The 21,182-nt window shown below is 42.4% G+C and overlaps 1 protein-coding gene across 2 annotated transcripts in view; it reads right to left on the reverse strand.

Annotated features, from left to right (window-relative positions):
- The window catches only part of TSR1 (TSR1 ribosome maturation factor), an 895,152-nt gene that overhangs the window by 680,452 nt on the left and 193,518 nt on the right, over nt 1–21,182 (reverse strand). The gene's annotated exons all lie outside the window — the stretch shown is intronic.

The raw sequence follows: 21,182 nt of genomic DNA on the forward strand, positions 1-21,182 counted from the left end.
TAATACCCAGACTTCCTCAGACAAAAAACATATACCAAAATCACTCAATAAATACAAGTCAGTTAATTAAATAATCAATTAATCAAACTGTAAAGAAAATAATTTTAAAAACCTTTTTAAAAACTTTGGTGGTGGTATAAACTAATAAAACATTTTAACCAAGAGCAGCAACATTACTTAAATTATAAACATATAAACCTAAAACTGTACACACATAATTAAATATTAAACTCTGAAAATCCATACAATACTTCTGGTGTTTAAAATTCACACTCTAACAAAAGTAGTTATAGTTCTAATTTATCTTCCCAAGCTTTTTAGTTTCAATATACAAGTAAGGGATATTGTATATTGAAACATTTTAGTACAGTCCAAATAAAATCTCACTTGCCTACTACATGCCCAAGCAATGTAGAAGGTATTCACATTTGTTGGGGAAATTGAGGAAAAAACACTGGGAGATAAATAGAACCGTTGAGATTATTTTAAGAAACTACTTTAGGCAGAAAGGATGGATTCATATGGAGAGATACCCTGTCTTTGTGGAACACTAAGTAAGGAGAAAAATCGACAGCTTACAACTCAAACTCTCACTGAAATAACAGCTACAAAAACCATGGTCTTCCAAGACAAGAGCTTCAAGTCAGAAGTTACTGATGGTTAAAATGGGACAGCCTGGAAAAAGTACAGTTTTGTACCTACCATAAATGTAGATGTTCGAAGATCCACATTGCTGCAATCCTTACATATGGGTAGTCCGCTGTCCTCGGTCGGCCCGAATACCAAAGTATTAGGCTGACGTCGGTCATGGGTGCTCAGAACTGACATCAGAGCGTCAGGGTATAAAAGCGCATGACCGACGTCATATCCTCAGTCTTTTCTTGCCCCAGATGTCAGAAGGCCCTAAAAAGAAAGACCACAGCCCAAAAACAGGATACCTCCCAAAAACCTGCCCAACAACAACCATCACCCAAACCATACAACCATGCCAAACTACAGCGGGGAAGGAGGGAGGGTAAATTGGACTGCAGCAATGTGGATCTTCGAACATCTACATTTATGGTAGGTACAAAACTGTACTATGTTCTTCATCTCACATTGCTGCAGTCCTTACACATGGGTAGAATCCCAAAGCAGAGGTAAAGGGAGGATGGCAAAATCATAAAGCATTAGGGGCTGCTAAAATGCCCTGTAATATTGCAGTGGCAAATCCAGCCCTAGACTTAGAATAAAGAGGAAGGTGGTAATGTTTAGAAAAAGTATGTACTGAACTCCAAGTGGCTGCTTCCAAAATATCTTTTGTAGCTACCCCTCTTAGAAAGGCAGTAGAAGTGGCAGTAGCTCTAGTGGAATGAGGTCTGATTCCAGCCGGAATCTCCTTACCATGATGGGAATAACAGAAAGAAATACAAAAACCAATCCACTTAGAAATAGTTTGTTTTGACACAGGTTTTCCCTGAGAACCCAAAGCAAAAGAAACAAACAACTGCTGAGACTGCCTGAACCCCTTGGTTCTGCTCAAATAATAACGCAACTGCCTGTGAATATCCAAAGTATGCAAAATCTTCTCCCCTTTATTTTGGGGGTTTGCATAGAAAGTAGGCAAATGAATAGTTTGGTTCAAGGCCACACTAGAAACCACTTTAGGCATAAAGGAAGGATTAGTACGCAACGATACCCTATCCTTATGGAAAATCAGGAAAGGTTCCACTGCCATAAGGGCCTGCAATTCAGAAACCCTTCTTGCAGAGGTAATGGCCAACAAAAAAGCAGTCTTCCATGATAAATACTTTAACTCGGCAGTAGCTGCAGGCTCAAAAGGTTGTAGAGTAAGTTTTTCCAACACAAAATTGAGATCCCAAGCAGGAGTAGGAGCTCTACGTGGGGGTCTTATGTTCTTTGCCCTCTAAGAAATTGCTTAAACAAAGGATGAGAAAATAAAGGAGGGTCACAGTCATAGTGAGCAGAAATGGCTGCAGCATGAACCTTTATCGAGGAGAAAGACAAACCCTTGTCCAATAACTCAGTAAGATATTGAAGAGAAACACTTAAATCAGGCTTGGAAACATCAAAGTCCTTTGCTTTGCTCCAAATAAAAAATCTCCTCCATTTATCAGCGTAAACTTTCCTTGTACTAGGCCTTCTGGCCTCCAAAATAACATTCAAAACTTGTTGTGGAAGCTGAGGCCCTCCAGGGTCTAAAACAGAATATGCCAGGCTGTTAGATGCAGAGATTGAATCTTGACATTGAGGAAGTGATTGCCCTCCTGAGACAAAAGATGCGGAATCAAAGGCAGAGGCCATGGAGGCTCCCGTACTAAACTCCGCAGTAGTGGGTACCAGTGCTGTCGAGGCCAATCTGGCACTATCAGAATCATGGATGGCTTGTCTTTTCTGGCCTTCAAGAGTACCTTGGGAATGAGAGGCAGAGGTGGAAAGGCGTAGACATGAAGATTGCTCCAACTGAATGATAGAGCATCCACCTTCCAAGCTGTGGAATGAAACATTTTTGTGCAAAACTTTGGCAACTGGTAATTTAGTGGAGAAGCGAACAGATCTATGTCTGGAGTCCCCCATAACACTGTCAACTTTTGAAATACACGAGGATCCAGTTTCCACTTGTGAGGATCCACTATTTGTCTGCTCAACACATCTGCTAAGGAGTTCTGTGCTCCTGGTAGAAACCTTGCCTGAAGATTGAGGTGTAAACTGAGAGCAGTCTCCCACAAAATCATCGCTTGCCTGCAAAGAGGGTACGAATGGGTTCCCCCTTGCTTGTTGATGTACCACATGACAGTAGTGTTGTCTGTTTGAATCAACACCTGCCCTGGGAGAAGGAAATCCTTGAAAGCCATCAATGCAAATTGGACTGCTAACATCCCCTTCAAGTTGATATGCAAATGTTGAAGTCTGACAGGCCACGTGTCTTGCACCCATTTTCCATTGAGGTGTGCTCCCCAAGCCTTGTCCGAGGCATCTGTCGTTAGAATCTGACTCGCCTCTGGTCGGGTCACAGATAGTCCCTTGTTTAGGTGACATTCCTGAGCCCACCACAAAAATTCCTTCTGAATGCAAGGTATTATCTGAATGACAGTGTCCAGATCTTGGCAGTGTTGTGTCCATACATTTTGAGATACCATTGAAGCTTCCTCATATGCAGTTTGGCATTGGGAAGCACCAGAATACAAGATGCCATGAACCCCAAGGCTTGAAGGACTGTCCTTGCAGTCAGCCTGGACTGTAGAGACATTTGATGGAAATAAAGAGAAAGGCTTCTTTGTTTGTCCGGGGTCAAAAAAGCCATCTGGGAAGCTGTATTCAGTCTCACACCCAGAAAGCACATGTCCTGAGAGGGTACTAGACTGGACTTTGTTTCGTTCACAGAATACCCTAGGCATCTTAACACTACCATCACATACTGTAGATGATGAAGAAGTTCGTCCTTGTCTTGTGCAATAATCAGGCAATCGTCCAAATAAGGATAAATCTGTATTCCTCAACCTGAAAAAGGCTATCACTGGAGCCAGAACCTTTGTGAACACTCTGGGCGCAGTAGATAATCCAAAGGGCAATGCAGAGAACTGATCATGTAAATTTCCAGCCCGAAAACGCAGGTACCTCCTGCAACTGGGCCTGATAGGAACATGAAGATAAGCCTCTTTGAGATCCAGAGTTACCATCCAGTGATCTTTTCCCAACAGAGGTAAAAGCTGTTGTAACGTCAGCATTTTGAACTTTGGAATGTCCAGATAAGTGTTGAGGATAGATAAATCCAAAATTGGTCTCCACGTGTTCCCTTTCTTTGGTACTAGAAACAGGCGAGAGTAAAATCCTAGGCCCACTTCTGACAGAGGAACTGGCTGTATAGCTCCTATTTGAAGAAGTAAAGAAATCTGCTTGTGAGCCTCTATCTTTTGCCGAGGAGGAACGTCTGGCATGCCTTTGAAAGGAGGCAATGTATGGAAATAGAACTTGTAGCCTCGGTTTATAATGTCCAATACCCATTTGTCCTGGGTGACTAAAAGCCAGTTTTGATTGAAAAGTGCTAACTTTCCCCCCAAAGGAGCTGCCAGGGAAGAAGAATCTGGCAGCTGAAAATGCAGGTCATTGGGCCTGGTTACGAAAGGACTGGCCCCTGCCCTCACCTGCAGATTGTGCAGGCGAACTCCAAGTTCTAGGCCGGAATGTACTGTGAGCTCTGCCCCTGCCACGTCTAGATCTACCCCTAGACTGAGAATCAGAAGAAGGGTACGTCCACCCCTTAGCAGGCCAATTTCTACTAAACTTTGGCGGTTGCACCTGCAAAAAATCTTTAACAGTCTGCATAGACTTAGCCTTGTCTTCCATTTTCTTCAAAACCGACTCCACAGGGCGACCAAACAAAACTTAAGACTGTAAAGGGCATCCAGAATTCTAGTCTTAACATGCTCGGACAAATTCTGATCCTTAAGCCAGGCGTGCCTCGAAGAACTGAACCAGTGGCAGCCACCCTAGAAGAGGCCTGTACAGCATCAAAACCACATTGCAAAGAATGCTTACCCACCTGTTCAGAGACATGTACTAAATCCTGCAATTCTTTACACTCTATACCCTCTGCCAAAGCATCCACTTTAGATTTTAGCTGAGAAAGGAGGAAATTCTGATACTTCAACATATGAAACTGGCAATTTAAAGCCCTCATTGCTAAAGTAGAAGAGGTATACACCTTCTTACCCCATCTATCCAAAGCTCTAGCTTCCTTATCTAGAGGAACCGGATTCTTTACAACAGAGGCTCTAACACCCTTAGGCCCCTGACTAATAGTTTCTGGGTCCGCCCTAGGACTCTTATACAGATATTTATGAGCCTCAGGCACCCTGTAATATCTGTCCGGTTTAACTGGCAGGAGGCAAAGAATCTGGATTAAGGAAGCCTCCGAGAAAACATCTTGAACAACATCCAAAACAGGAGGTATAGCCAAGGGTCTATGCTGTGGTAAAAACAAGAATCCCTAAGCCTCTTCCGTGAATCAGAGAAATCCTGTCCTTCCCACTTAAAATGCTCCCTCATGGAATGCAGAGTTTCTGAAAATGAAAAATCCTCTCGAGGAGAAGCAGAAGGAGTGGAATCCTCTGCATCAGAATCCGAATAAGGATGAAAATCTAGAATATCTTCAGCAGAAGACTCTGAGTCATCTGAGGCCTGATCCAAACTTTCCAACTCTGGCTCCACCCTAGGCCTCTTATCAGGAGGGGGCATAGAACCTCTAATTAAAGTAATCAAATCTTCTGCCATTTTAAGCATGTGCTTTTTAGGCACAGACCCTGAAGTACCTGAAGGGACACCAGAGGAAGGCAAAACAGACCTGCCCTTAGAAGAAGCCCTAGAAATAGAAGCAGAAGGCCTAACCACCTTAGGCATAGAAGGGAGAACAGTAACTTGAGAGGCCCCTTCAGCCTGACCTGATTCCTGGGAGGCCACATCCTGCAAAATCAAAGTATCCCCCTGAGACTCAACAGAAACTTCAGCCGGATCCACCTGCTCTACTGTAGCTTCTGCAGGACCGGCGTCCGAAACGGACGAATCAACCTGTCTAGGTTTCAAGGATTTGTCTTTGCGCTTCTTGGAAGCGGGCGGAGGATCCGACGGCATACTATAATTACACCGCTTACCAAAGACTAACCTAGCACAATCTAACCTCCTTTTTATAGTGCGCTTATTAAACCTAGCACAAAACCAACACCCGACTACGTTGTGGTCCGGTCCCAAACAAGGAATGCAAAGAGAGTGATAATCCCTATGCGGTATCCGTTTCCCACAAGAAATACAATTATTCACTTTTTCTGACATCCGGTAATTAACTGAGGCAAGAAAAAACAAAAATATTCCCCAATGGGGTACTTAGCCCAACTTGGTTTCGGTCTGAAACTCGGAATTCGAAAATTTCAGAACGCCGAACGGCACTTGCAACGCTGCTTCTGCATCGGACCATGCGGCAAAAAAGACTGGGGATATGACGTCGGTCATGCGCTTTTATACCCTGACGCTCTGATGTCAGTTCTGAGCGCCCATGACCGACGTCAGCCTAATACTTTGGTATTCGGGCCGACCGAGGACAGCGGACTACCCATATGTAAGGACTGCAGCAATGTGAGATGAAGAACATCTAACAGCAAATCCCAGTGAGGAACTGGACATCAAACTGGGGGACGCAGCAGAAAGGTACATCTGAGGAATCCCTTGGAAATATTGACAAAAGCCAGAGAAACATTATCCCTGCCAATACGAAAATTAGAGATGGCTGCCAGCTGTACCTTAATGGTAGAAAAACTAGAACCTGACTGAAAAAAAAAAAAAATAACATGAAAATTCAAAATGGATTCTACAAGAGGAAAAAGGATAGGAGTGCAGGAAACTCTACCCAAAGTACAAAATGTCTCCATTTTCTAGAAGACTTTTTGAGATGAAGACAAGATGTGAACTGCACCCTGTGAAAGCTCGGGATTTCTGGCCATCAAGGGAACTGGACAAAACATGGGGGGGGGGGGGATCCAGTGCCCAAGGAGGACACTTCAGAAGAGGCCAAAGGAATGGAAATCACATCTAATTATGCCAAAAAGGTGCTATGGGGATCACAGTTGCTCTGCAGCAGGCTGCCTTCAGAAAAAAATTTTACAATCAAAGAAACTGGGGGATAAGTGTAAAGAAGTCCCTGGGGACTAAGGCATAATAGCGGTTGTACTTATTGTTGGACAGGGAGGCAACTAGATCACAACAGAGAGTGCCTCAGTGCTGAAAAATCGGAGCCACAACTTTTGGATTTAGGGACCACTTGTGGGGAAGCAAAATCCTCCTGCTGTGACTGTACGCCAGAATGTTAGACTTCCCCAGGATGTGCACTGCCACCAGAAATCAATGAAAAGAAAATCACCCATTGTCAAATCTTCATGGCCTCTCAACAAAAAGGATACAAACATATTTCTCCCTGCTTGTTGAGATACCAGACATCGTCCATACGTATTACAATCACACCTCTGGGAAGGGCATCCTGAAATGGGAGGACTGCTTTCATCTCCAGAACACAGAGGTAAACATCAGTCTTCACAAAACCCCAGGACCTTTGAACAGTCCTCCCTTTGACCCCCCCCCCCCCGAGGGAGGTGCCCATGGTGACCGTGGCAAAGGCAGCTGAAAGAAACGGTTTCCTGCTGTTTACTAAAGGAGACTGCAACCACCAACAAAAGCTGGTTGCAACACACCATCAACCATACTGGACAATCCACTGGATGTGTTTGGAAAGACCACTGTATGGCCGGAGTCCAATGCAAAGCACTCGTATGACATCTGGCTAAAGGGACCAACTCTATGAACACTGCTATATAACCCAAGAGTTTCTTAAGTGCATGAGCTGGAGACCTCAAAGTCACGAGCACCCACAAGTCCCGAGCACAAAGGCTGATTACTCTGGAGCTCGGAAGCCTGGCAATTTAATGAACCAATACCTGAACAGACTGTAGGCTTGATTTTGGGTAGATGACTGTAATGTCTCAAGTGGTCACAAAGCTGGAGTAGGGTATCCCTGGCTGTAATTAACTATGTTGTTGTGAGGGCAGCAAGAAGCCAATCATCCAGTTAAGGAAAGACTTGGAATCTCTTTAGCTGTAGCTAGGGTGCAACCACTATCATGCATTTAATGTACACCTGAGGGGCTGTGGTGAGACCAAGCAGCAGGCTCCTGAACTGGTAGTGATTGGCACCTGCAGGAAGTTCAGAAACCTCCTGGAGTGTCTATATCTTTACATGATGGTAGGTGTCCTTAAGGTCTGTCGAGCACATCCGATCGCCCTTCCTCATCAGAGGTAAGATGGACTGCACATGACCATCCAGAACTATCAGTTTCCTGAACAGATTCAGTTTGTTCAAAATCAGAAATGAACATGAGGTCCTTGTTTTTCCTTTGGTTTCAAACAAAATCTTGAATAGACCCCAGATCCTTGCTGGTCTAGTAGGACCTCTTGGATAACTTGGTTTGCAAGCAACTTGTAAGTCTCTATTGCTGCCTGCAGTATCCAGTTTGAAACATCTTAGACCCTTGCAACAAACATTTAGGACCTCTGAAAAGGGAAGAGACAGTAGCTTCTGAAAGCAACTCTTAACAACTCAACACCCACGTGTCTGACATGATGGTCTCTCAAATTTCTGTTAATGGCTCTCTGTATAAAGCAAACAGCAAAAGGCATCACTACCTACTACTTCTGCTCAAAAATGGCTTGTTAGAGGCTAACCCTACTACTTTAATTCTTGCCTCTGATCCTCTACATATTTTCCCAATTAATCCTATTTTCCCAATTAATCCTATTACCTCTATCAGGGAATGCAAATGATACCATTGCCCCAATCAGAAAATCCTAGTTAACTCTACAGAGTGCCTTCTCTACATCAAGCCCCAACAACACCTCCGTACACTTCACTTCCCTCTAGATCAACATCATTCTATTAATGTTGTCAAAAGTTTAACTCCCCTGCACAAAAAACAAAATTGATAGCTACGGATCAACATGGTTATCAATTTTGGCAAAACGGCTGCCATTTGCATAGCCAGTATAGACAGTCTCTCTATCAATGGTTTAAAATTGAAACAGAGTCTATATGAAGCTGGGTCTAATGGATCATGGGAGATTACTAAGGTATCAACCCGGAGGTCATTTCAAGCCTAGCAGTTTCATCCCAATGTAATACCATAGAAATGTTGGTCAGTACCCAAGATTCCATTTAGCAAGGACTGCCCCAGTCCAGGAAGGTTGTGGGTGCTACCCCTGGTAAGAATTTACAGTACTCCATCCACTCATCCAGGTTCCTCTTGAACAGTACCACAGAAGTGCTCTGTTTCATATGAATTGGTAGCCTATTCTAATGACGAGGCAGTTGCTGGGAGACAAATTTGTCCCTCTAGCATGTCCTATTTAAGTTGCAGGCCATATTTAGGTCTCTGGAGAGAGTAGCTCTAGTCCTGTTTGATTGAAGGATACACAGCAAGTTCGTTAAGTCTGGCTATGAGATTGCTCTGTAAGCCAGGCACAAGTCTCCCCTAAGAAGTCTATACGATACAGAGTACAGTGACAGGGACTTTAGTCAGTCTGTGTAAGGCACGTGCTAAAGTCCCTTGATCTTCTTTGTTAGAAACCTCCAAGGTCTCTCCAATTGTTGCAGCTTTGTACGGTACATGCCGAATGGGGCGTTACACTCAATTATGGGCTGGATTAGTGCTGAGTATTGAGGGGATATAACCTCTTGTGCTCTCGAGGCATTGCTTTTACTAATCAAGTGTGCGACGCAGAAAGCCTTCCTTACTACAGTAAGACACATGGTGGTCGAAGTTAAAGGTCACAGTCAACTTGCGAATCCAGATCCTTTACCACTTTGTGGGTACTTAGGGTATTGTTAATTTGACAGTGTGAGGGGGCTATGTTTGTGCCAAAGGGAATGATGATGTATTTCTTTGAATTCAGTTTGAGACCATGACTAAGACATCTGTCATTTGTTTGTGAAAGACCCTCCTAGAGTATAATGACATCATCTGGGGATTCAATAATTGCACCCAGTTTGCAGTCATCTGTGAACTTGGTCAGCCACAACCCTTTAGGTTTGACCTGAACCTCTGAGAAGTATATACCAAACAGCAGAGGGCCCAGCACTAACCCCTGTGGCACCCCACTGGTGACAGGTCTGCTGCTTGAGGTGGAGTAACCCACTTTGATAGTGTGTGTCTGGTGTATGACCCAGTTGGCAACCCAACTTACAACAAATGGGTTTACATTCAGTTTGCTAAGTTTACTGGTAATGCCCAAGTGTGGGACTGTGTCAAAAGCCTTTGCTAAGTCGAGGTATGCTGTGTGCACAGATTTGCCCTGGTCACCAGATTTAACAGGTAAGATCTGTCTTTGAAGAAGCCGAATTGGGTTGGATCCAGGGTTTGGAGGTCGCCTATGTCTTTATTTAGGAGGTCCATAATGATGCATCCCATGGTCTTACAGATGAGGCTGGTCTTTTGCTAGGCCACCTTTGCAAAGGGGAATATCTGTTGCTGTTCTCCATTCTGCAGGAACAAAGTCAGTGGTTAGGCTATGACCAAAAAGGGTACTTAATAAATGGTGATGTTAGTTCATGTTTTAGCCTGTTTAGAAGACAAGTGGGATGCCGTCTGGTCCCATAGAGACTATGTTTTTTGCCTTGGAAAACTCTGATGACCATGTGTGTGTGTGTGTGTGTGTGTGTGTGTGTGTGTGTGATAAGTTTGGAGGGAATAAGGGAGTAAAATTTCGCCAAACCTATCCGCTAGGAGGTTTGCTATCTCTGAGGGGTCAAGTCTGTGTGATACCATTGGTTAGTAGTTCTGCACATGCTTGACTCCTACCTTTTAGGCTATGTACTTTGCTGTAAAAGGCCTTATGGCTATCCTTCGCAGTGCTTGCTAGGTTTAACCTCGTAGAGGATTTAACAAGTTGTCTTATATGCCTGTTGAGGCTGAGGAGGGTGGTTTTCCATTGTTGAGACCTCACCCTTGTTTGCTTGGACGGGAACTTCTTGCGTTAATTGTAAAGTTTGTTGACGATGGATGTCCACCATGGCGGCTTGTTTTCACTTGGGGCTCTGGCTTCGAGTCTTGCTGGCACTGCAACGTCTATACACTTATGCAAGTGATTGTACAGGGCTTTAGTGTAAGCTTTGGTGTAGTTACCACTTTCAACTGGGGGTGGGGTGTGGAATGCATTTATACCTTTACCCTCTTTGGATATATAGCCATCACAGCTTTCTTCCAAGATGCTGGTGCCATCACTCCTTGTAAAACACTGTTACAACAAAACCTTCCACATCTTTCTCACTTTCTTCACTCAACTTCCGCACCAATACCATCTGTTTCAGAAGACCTCCCTGGTGATTGATAATAATCATTTTGAATTTGTCTCTTCCTATCGAGGCTATTAATTCTTGAGTTTTGTCTTTCTTTAACCTTGGCATAATTAAATATTCCATAAATATTTCCACTTGTGCCTTTTTTTGGTTTCTACATTCCTCTGCCTTATACACATTTTCATAGAATTTCCAAATATCTCAACACAAATATGACATATTGGTTTAGTTTTCTTGTCATATACTCCTTAAGGTTAGGAACAACCCTTTGTAGTTTTGTTTCCCAAGTAAATGCCCTAACAGTTTTTGTGCTCTGGAATTATCAAAAATAAATGCTTTAACAGCAACCTTTCTAAACTCATACACATTATCCAAACTGCACACAGCAATTGCCCCTCTTTTCCTTCTGTGATACTTCCATTCTTCAATATTTTAACCATTGACAACTCAACTAAATAAATCCTATTCCCTCTTTCCCACATCTCATTCTCTATTTCTTCCTACTTTTAAACTGTTTTTACTTTACCCCACTCCCTAATTATCCTGCTGAAGAAACTTGAATCTTCCATAAGCCCTGACTCATTTCTACTACCTATTAATTAAATTCCTAACAACTAAGTAGGTAAGCACCAGTGACTTAATTTTACTTCACGGTCCCACAGCTTTACCTTAGGGTTGTTAATGGTGCACAATTTGAAATAGATATTTGTGTGTTTTAAAGCTTTCAGTTAAATACCCATGCTTGTATGAAATGTAATTTCTGGTCAGTCTAGACCAGTTTTTATACCCCGCGGAATATGCAAATTCTGTCTGCACTCCTGTTTATATGCTGACATCTTCCATTCCAAACACTTTCATACATTTCTTCAGAAATCTGTCCTCCTTTATTGTAGCTCTCCTTCCAGTCCCCCCCAATCCGTCCTCACTAATGCAATCAGGTTCTAGACTCAACCATAAATATCCCCTGTTAAAAACTAATAGTCGCCCAAAATTCTCAGACTGCATAACAGCAGCTTTAGGTAGAATACAAAAATATGCCAAAGTAATCTTCCTTTCCTGCCAATAACACCTTATTACCACATATCTACCATCTTTCTTCTCCTCTTCTGCCAAGAGTAAAGCCCCACTCACAATCTGTATTACCTACCCATTTCCCTTTATTTAAGACACACTACTGAATATCCATTCTGAGATCCTTTATTTGTCAAATTCACATAACTCATTTTTATCCAAATGTGTCTCCTGCAACACTATTTGAACCCTACACTTCTTTATATAATACTCTCTCATCTTGGCCTATGCCTGCAACAGCATTAAACTTTTCATGATCTAACTGACAGAAGCTATTATTTTCAGATATTCTGTACATTTTTTGAATGTATGTTTCAAACACGCAACTTACATAAAAACATTAATGGCAATGTTGTATGCAGTTGCCGCTTCTCATCTCTGCTTGAACAGAGGTCACATTTTCCCAGCCTTTCTGCTTCAGTAAAAGCACCAAAGAAAAAAATAATTTTAAACCCTAACTTCTAACTCACAGTAGCATACAAACTATTTGCAGTTTCTAAAAGAGAAGTTATCCTTCCATATTGGGGCAGTCACCCCTAAAGAGACGGGTACACTCGCAGGGTTGTTACACCTAGTGTAAAGTTAAGTTTAATCATGCTAGAAGCATATGTTACAGCCAGTGTCCTCTCTTGCTCAGATACCATCTATTATTGGCCTTGGATAAACTTACATGCCTTCAGTTAACAGACTTTTAGCATTAAGAAAAGGTGCACAGGGCAGGCTACCCTTAAATCATTCACTCCAATGGAGCTCAGGAAGTTTGCACTGTAACTTCCAATGAGCAGAGCCTAAGCCTTTTCACAAAATCAAATTATGTCCTCATATTTCAAACAAGTATTCATATCTCTGGAACCATAGGGATTATGAAAGAAGTGTAAATGGTAAACTCTTCAGCATAAACTATTTTATAGTGGTAGTATTCTTTAGGCTCTAGTCCTTGAACTGAATTTATAAGTCACAGTAAACGCAGTAACTATTACATTTGTAATATTTAGTAAACAACTTACGGTTAGCAGCACTTTAGTCAACTAGCTGAGAGCTTTCATATGAGACTTGAGACTAAGGAGTTTTGTCTGTGTTACTTGGATGATGAGATATATAAAAAATGTGAACATTATACCTATATAAATTAATATCATGAAAACAAGAGTTAATATATATTTACCTGTACTAGACAGAGGTCAAACATTAATGCAGTTGATTCAACAAAAGCAGCAAGCAAATAACTCCAAAAATCCAAAAAGTAGACAAAAAGTAGACAAAAAGCTGCATCAGTACGAAGAAATTTATTATAATCCAAGCCAATAGTAAGCGATTTCGTCTCTTATGCAAGAGACTTCTTCAGACTATGGCTTTTCCATAAAAAACATATGCTTTAAATACTGCATTAATTAACATTTTAAAACACCATTTAACATTTAAAAGCACAGTGACATAAAAATGCACAATAACCATGCATACATTAATGCTTCAACCCCTTTCTTTTTAAATACATTACAAACTCTTCCCTATTATTTAAGGTTAAGAGGAACAATATTGGAAACAATGTTGATACTAATGTTGGTGATAAAACACATACAAATTATAGTACAGTATTAGCAATACAAAATAGTACAGATTCAAACACTATAAAAATATAGTGAGGAGAAATTGGGGAATTTTAAAAGGAAATAGAGAAATTATGGAGAAAATAAGAAATGAACCCAAGTTTGTAAAGAAAGGGGCTAGAAAAGTACAGTTGTGTGCCTACCATAAATTTAGATATTTGAGTGTATTCACTGTTGCAGTCATTACACTTGAGTTATCCTGCTGGCAGGCTACCCGCAGTCGGCCTGAATTCCAAAGTCCTGGTCCGGTGTCGGTTGCTGTCGCCTCTTCCCTGACGTCAGTGCGCCAGGGGTATAAAAGATGCAGCCAACGCCATTTTCTTCAGTTTTTCTTGCCCCAGATGTCAGGTGCCCCCAAAAGGGTAGGCTGTAAAAATTATGATCATAAAAAAGCATGCACATAACCTTCATCTACAAGCAAATACACCACATAGGTTGTATAGAATAGATAGGTACAGATAAGTCCCAGCCTAGAAAAAGGGGGATGGTGGGAGGGTAACCTGGACTGCAACAGTGAATACACTCGAACATCTACATTTATGGTAGGTACACAACTGTACTATGCTCATTGTGTTTCACTGTTGCAGTCATTACACTTGGGTTGAATCTCAAAAGCTGAGGTTGGGCGATGGGCCTAAATACAGTTTGGAGTGGCTATGAGGCCCTGCAGAACTGAAGTGGCAAAGCCTGCTCTGGATTTAGAGTAGAGAGGTAAATGGTAGTGCTTTGTAAAAGTGTGCACTGAAGTCCATGTTGCATCCTCCAAAATATCCTTGGTTGGTACTCCTCTGAGGAAGGCTGCTGAAGTGGCTGCTGTTCTGGTAGAATGTGGCCTAATGTCCTTGGGCACTGATTTGCCATGTTGTGAATAGCAGAAACGAATGCAGTGGCCTATCCATTTTGAAATAGTCTGCTTTGAATTGGCTTTTCCTTGGGAACCTGCAGCATATGCCACTAAGAGTTGCTCAGTCTTTCTGAAGGCTTTAGTCTTGTTCAAGTAAAAGCATAGCTGTCTGTGTATGTCCAAAGTATGCAGAAGTCTCTCCCCCTTATTCTGTGGGTTTGGATAAAAGGTAGGCAAATGCATGGTTTGGTTAAGAGCCATGCTGGACACTACCATAGTCATAAATGTCGGGTTTGCCCTTAGAGAAACCCTGTCTCGATGGGAAATAATAAAAGGTTCCACAGCCATTAGTGCCTGTAACTCTGAGACTCTTCTTGCTGAAGTTATTGCTAGGAGAAGAGAAGAGCGGTTTTCCATGACAAGTATTTTATCTCTGCTGTATTGGCTGGCTCAAAAGGAGGCAGTGTGAGTTTTCCAAGACAAAACTGAGGTCCCATGCAGGTATTGGAGCTCTCCTTGGAGGTCTTATGTTTTTGGCCCCTCTGAGAAACTGTCTTAGTAATGGAGGAGAAAAAATAGGTGGGTCCGTATTGTAATGAGCTGAAATGGCAGAGGCATGGATCTTAATTGATGAGAAGGATAGGCCTTTGTCCAGCATCTCAATTAGGTATTGCAAAATCTGAGGACTATTTGGTTCAAGCGAGTCAATTCCCTGCGCTTGGTTCCAAGCACAGAATCTCTTCCATTTTTCTGCATAAGATTTTCTGGTGCTGGGCCTCCTGGCCTCCAAAATAACATCCATAATTGCTTTAGAGAGAGGTGTGTTCTGAATGATTACATTATCTGCCATGCAGCCAGATTTAGGGTTCTGAGTTGGCTGTGCAGGATCTGATTGTTCTGTTGGGTCAGCAAATAAGGTATTAGAGGCAATATCCAGGCTGGGCGTTGAGACAAGCTCTTTAGGATTGGGTACCAGTGCTGGCGTTGCCAGGCTGGGGCAATGAGTATAATTTTTGGCTTCTCTTGTCTGACCTTTAGGAGTACCTTGGAGAGGAGAGGCAGAGGAGGGAAGGCATATACTGTAAGGGATTTCCAGCTGAATGAAAGGGCGTCCACTTTCCATGCTTGCTTGTGATAAGTCAGAGTCCAGAATCTCTGTAGCTGGCAGTTGTGAGGGGAGGTGAATAGATTTATGTCTGGGCACCCCCATTTCCCTGTTATCATGTTGAAGATTTGTGGATCCAGTTTCCACTCGTGAGGATCCATGAGGTTTCTGCTTAGTTCGTCTGCCAAAGTATTTGTCTTTCCTGGCAGGAATTGTGCTTGCAAATGTACTTGATAAGTCAATGCTGTGTTCCACAAAGTCATGGCTTGCCTGCAGAGGGGGTAGGGAATGTGTGCCCCCTTGCTCGTTTATGTACAACATGACTGTAGTATTGTCCGTCTTTATCAGTAGTTGTCCTGGATGAAGTAGGTCCTTGAAGGCTGTCAGGGCATTTTGTACAGCTAGCATCTCTTTTTGATTGATATGAAGATGCCTTTGGTTTGTGGGCCATGTGCCCTGAATACATTTTCCAGCCATGTGCGCCCCCCCAGGCATAATCTGATGCAACTGTTGTTAGTGTCTGCCTGGCAGTGGGTAAGGTGAATGGCTGTCCCTTGTTGTGGTGACAGGCTTGTGCCCACCATAAAAATTCCTGTTGCAGGCAGGGAATGAGAGTAATTACTGTTTCCAGGCTGTGGCAATGTTCAGTCCAAACACTTTTTAGATACCATTGTAGTTTCCTCATATGCAGTCTTGCATATGGAATTAGTAGAATGCAGGATGCCATGTAGCCCAGAGCCTGCTGAATTTTTCTTGCAGATAACTGGGTCTCTGTTGACAACATTTCGAAGTAAGAAGTCAGTTGCCTTTGTTTGTCTGGTGTGAGATAAGCCATCTGGGCAGTTGTATTTAAGCTTGCACCCAGGAATATTATCTCTTGAGAGGGCACTAGTTTTGATTTATTTTCTTTTACTGTGTACCCTAGGCAAATTAGTAATCTTTTTACAAACACCGGATGCTGTAGTAGAATATCTTTATCCTTTGCTTGAATAAGGCAGTCATCCAAGTAGGGGTATATTTGAATTCCTCTGTCTGCAAAATGCAATTACTGGTGCCAGGCACTTTGTGAAGACCCTGGGCGCAGTAGATAAGCCAAAGGGCAGTGCAGGGAATTGGTAGTGCATGAGCCAGCTATGAATCTCAGGTATTTTCTGCAAGACTGTCTGATTGGGACATACAGGTATGCCTCTTTGAGGTCCAAAGTTACAAGCCAAGCCTTCTTGTCCAGCATGGGCAGAAGCTGCTGTACAGTCAACATTTTGAATTTTGGGACGTCCAGAAAAGTACTTAGAATAGACAGGTCCAGAATTGGTCTCCAGGCTTTGTCCTTTCTTGGTACTGTAGAAAAGTCTTGAGTAAAACCCTTGTCCCTGCTCTTGTTGTGGCACTGGTTGAATAGCCCCCATGTCCATGGGAGATGAAACTTGTTTTTGTGCCTCTTGCCATTGATTGCGTGGCAGGTCTGGCATACCTTTTGCCTTTGGAAGGGTGTGAAAGTGGAACCTGTAGCCCTGAGAGACTATTTAAGACCCATTTGTCCTGGGTGATCTTGTGCCAGTTTTGTGAAAAAAGTGCTAGCTTTCCCCCTAAGGGTGCTGCCAAAAAAAAAGTGCTTGGCATTCGCAGAGGGAAGTCATTGGGACTGTTTTCTATAAGGCTGTGATTTGTCTTCTCCGCTTTTGGAGGTAGAAGCACCCCACTGTTTGGGCCTGTATGAACCCTGGGGCTGTTGCCTGCCTCTAAGGTGTCTGAATCTGCTTCTTTGTGGTCTTGTCTGACACTGGAAAGGACCAATTCTTAGAGGGCCAGTTCCTGCTAAATCTGGGTGGCTGTACCTGTAAGAAATCCTTTACTGTCTGCATAGATTTTGCCTTATCCTCCATTTTCTTTAACACCTCGTCTGCCTTAACACCAAACAAAGTATCATGCTGTAATGGAGCATCCAATAATTTTGCTTTAACATGATCAGGCAGATTCTGTTCCTTTAACCAAGCATGCCTTCTAATAACAGAACCTGTAACAACGGCCCTGCACGAGGCCTCCAGTGAATCATAACCACATTGCAAAGTATGTTTTCCCACTTGTTCTGCTGCATGCAATAAATCCTGCAAATCTTTGTTCTCAGTACATTCAGAATTTGTCAACATTTTTTTGTTTTAAATTAAGTATTGCTGATATTTGAGCGTATGAAACTGACAATTTAAAGCCCTTACAGCCAAGGTAGCAGAAGTGTAAACTTTTTTCCCCCATCTGTCCAAAGCCCTAGAATCTCTGGCTGAGGGGACAGGGTTTTTGGCAGAAGCAGCCTTGACCCCTTTGGGACCCTGTGAGATAGTTTCTGGGTCAGCAACAGGGTTTTTGTAAAGAAATTTATGGGTGTCTGGGACCCTGTAGTATCTGTCTGGCTTAACAGGGGCAGGCGGTAGAATCTGGAGACAGGCCAGACTCTGAAAAAAACATCATCTACTATTTCTAGAACAGGGGGAATTGCAAGAGGTCTGTACTGAGGAAGTAAAAGAAAGTTTCTAAGTCTTTTCTTAGAATCGGAATAATCCTGGCTCTCCCAGTGGAAATGCTCCCTCATAGTATGCAGGGTTTCCCCAAAAGAATAGTCCTTGGGAGGAGAAGCTGAAGGAATAGAATCTTCAGCATCAGAATCCTCATAGGGAGGAACAGAATATCCCTGATCATAAGAGGAATCAGAGGAAATGGAAACCTGATCAGAGGAATCCTATTCAGTGTCTTGCCTAGGCCTCTTATCAGGAGGGGGATGGGAACCCCTGATCAAAGTAATTAGGTCTTCGGCCATTTTGAGCATCTGTTTCTTAGGCATAGAAGCCTGTCCTGGAGAATGCTGTACTGGTTTCCTTGTCTTTAAAACTGTTTTAGACTTTGTCTTGGATGCTGAATTAGGCTTTATATAAAGTTGTGTAGGTCTGAAGACACCCTCAGAAGCCAATGCCTGCTCAGCGGCTTCAGACCCATCTGAGGGATTCATTTCCGAAGGACCAATACCTTGAGTATCCAGAGGCCTAGCTGTTTCCACGTGGGAGTCGGAGGCAGCCTGTGGCTCTGAGGAAACGGGAGTCAGGGGCTGCGAAAGCATCGCACTGAGCACCAGCGACTGGCCTAGAAGAGGCTTTGTCGTCGGTTTTGGACCTCAGATGCTTGTCCTTGTCTTTATCCTTGCGTTTTTTTATGAATTCCGGTCATCGGTTGTTCCGACGGCATTATGTAGTTAAACCTTCTGCCAAAATAATGAAAAGCAAAATCGTACCGACGCTTAATAGTGCTTTGGTTAAATCTAGCACAAAACCGACAACTAGCAACATCGTGGTCAGGGCCTAGGCAAGGAATACAGTAAGAGTGGAAATCCTTATGAGGTATTTGCTTCCCACAAGAAATACAATTGTTAACTTTTTCTGACATCGGTCTGGAGCAAGAAAAAACAGTTTCCCCAACGGGGTACTTAGCTTTATTGAAAACTTCGGATCTGAAATTCAATTTCGAAAATCTCAGGAGTCTGCCGACAGGCACTTGTGAACTGCTTTGCTTCAGGCACTGCGCAGCAAGAAAGACGGAAGAAAATGGCGTCGGCTGCATCTTTTATACCCCTGACGCACTGATGTCAGGGAAGAGGCGACAGCAACCAATGCCGGACCAGGACTTTGGAATTCAGACCGACTGCGGGTAGCCTGCCAGCAGGATAACCCAAGTGTAATGACTGCAACAGTGAAACACGATAAACATTTTTAAAGATCTTTTTCAAAGTAAACTAAATAAAGTTACAGAAGCTGAGGTAAGAAAAGGGATGGTTAAATGTTATAATTGTAACTACTGCCAATATTTATTTACTGATAGTAGTGAATTATTAGTGGGGAAAACAGTAGTCCAAGTCCCAGGGTGGTTTACATGTAAATTAAAAATTGTTATTTATTTAATGATGTGTGTAGATCATTTTACGTGGGAAGAACTAAGAGAGACTTATACAAAAGAATTTATGAACATAATTATGCTATTAGCAATGGAGATATAAAAAATGCTATGAGCAAACATTATGTTGATAAGAAATGTAAAATGAATTTTAAGTTTTGGACACTGTGCATCAAAATATTAAGTCAGTAAATGTTGAAGAAGAACTAGGTTGGCTAGAATATTGTTGGCAAGTTAAACTAAATACTTGTTTCCTTCCAGGTTTAAATAACAGGGAAGAGTTTGTAATGTATTTAAAAAGAAAGGGGTTTGAAGCATTAATGTATGCATGGTTACTGTGCATTTTTATGTCACTGTGCTTTTAAATGTTAAATGGGGTTTCAAAATGTTAATTAATGCAGTATTTAAAGCGTATTTTTTTATGGTAAAGCCATAGTCTGAAGAAGTCTCTTGCATAAGAGACGAAAGCGCTTACTATTGGCTTGGATTATAAATTTCTTCGTACTTACACAGCTTTTTGTCTACTTTTTGGATTAATGCAGTTGAGTTTGGTATTGTCTAAGCTTTAACGTGAAATCTTTATAACCTTGTACATAGCATGGTTTTGGAATTACTGATGCAAATATGAACAAGCAATATTTGATGCTTAGAGGCATCAGTAGGAGTTAACTGCAGATACATCTGGAGGCGTCACGCAGATGTAATAGAGTTAACTGAATAAACTAAACTGTACACGGTTACATTTAATACTGGAATGCTAAATGTTACAGAGGATGCATCTTGCAGAAGTATTAATTTCCATTAGTGTCAGGTCCCCTTTAAATACTAATTCTTATACAAATGCCACAGAGCTCATGGTTTAATCATTTCCTTCCTGCTGTACTGTTTTGCTGGAGGACTGTAGGGAGTATTTTTTTAAACTATGGACAAACTTGACACAGTATGTTTCCAAGTCACATGCAAGAGACACTTCAGGACAGGCTCCAGAGATGAGGAATCATTTCTGGGGAGACAATATACAAGGCAAAGACCACACAGAATTCACCACTTCTGTGCATCTTCTCCAAAGAGGGGGGAAGAGTCATCTGGATATAAGCTATATGGAACAGAAAAACTTCACCATTCATTTATCTGAGAACTGAGGAGCTCCTGATCCTTAGAATCCCTTTTGAATCTTTAGAATACCCCTTTCAGGGACTGAAGGAAAAGGAGATTCTCCCCTACTAGAAACTTCTTCACTGCAGGACAAGAATTCATCCAGCAAAACAGTGGCAATTGTGCAACAGTTGTGCATAGAATGTCAGGTTGCAGGAAACTGTATGCAGGAGCATACGCTGCAGGCAGTACTTCATTGTGGAAGTCCTTTCTGGTGCTTTGCAATGACTCCAGCCCATGTTCCCCAAGGACATAGTCCAAGACCCAAGAGGACAACTCCAGGCAGATACCAAACTGTGAGAACATGTCTAATGTCTGGACTGTCTAAGGAGGCTCATATGGCACAAGAGGACCCATGAAGTCTCAAATCTAGCTGCTTAATCAACATGTTCCAAGTGGGGAAGACACTAGTACAGACATGGGTCTCTGAAGAGGATGGATCCTCAATCCACTTATTACTGGCAAATGTCCACGCCCATTTTGCTGGCATTAGCACCTGTGATCAAATCATCCAGAGCCATTTTTGACAGTCCAGTGGTTAGCACTGATATGGCACACAATCTGTGATGACTGTTCC

This window comes from Protopterus annectens, chromosome 13.part0 (genome assembly GCF_019279795.1).
Source record: "Protopterus annectens isolate FY-2018-M chromosome 13.part0, PAN1.0, whole genome shotgun sequence".
NCBI lineage: Eukaryota > Metazoa > Chordata > Ceratodontiformes > Protopteridae > Protopterus > Protopterus annectens.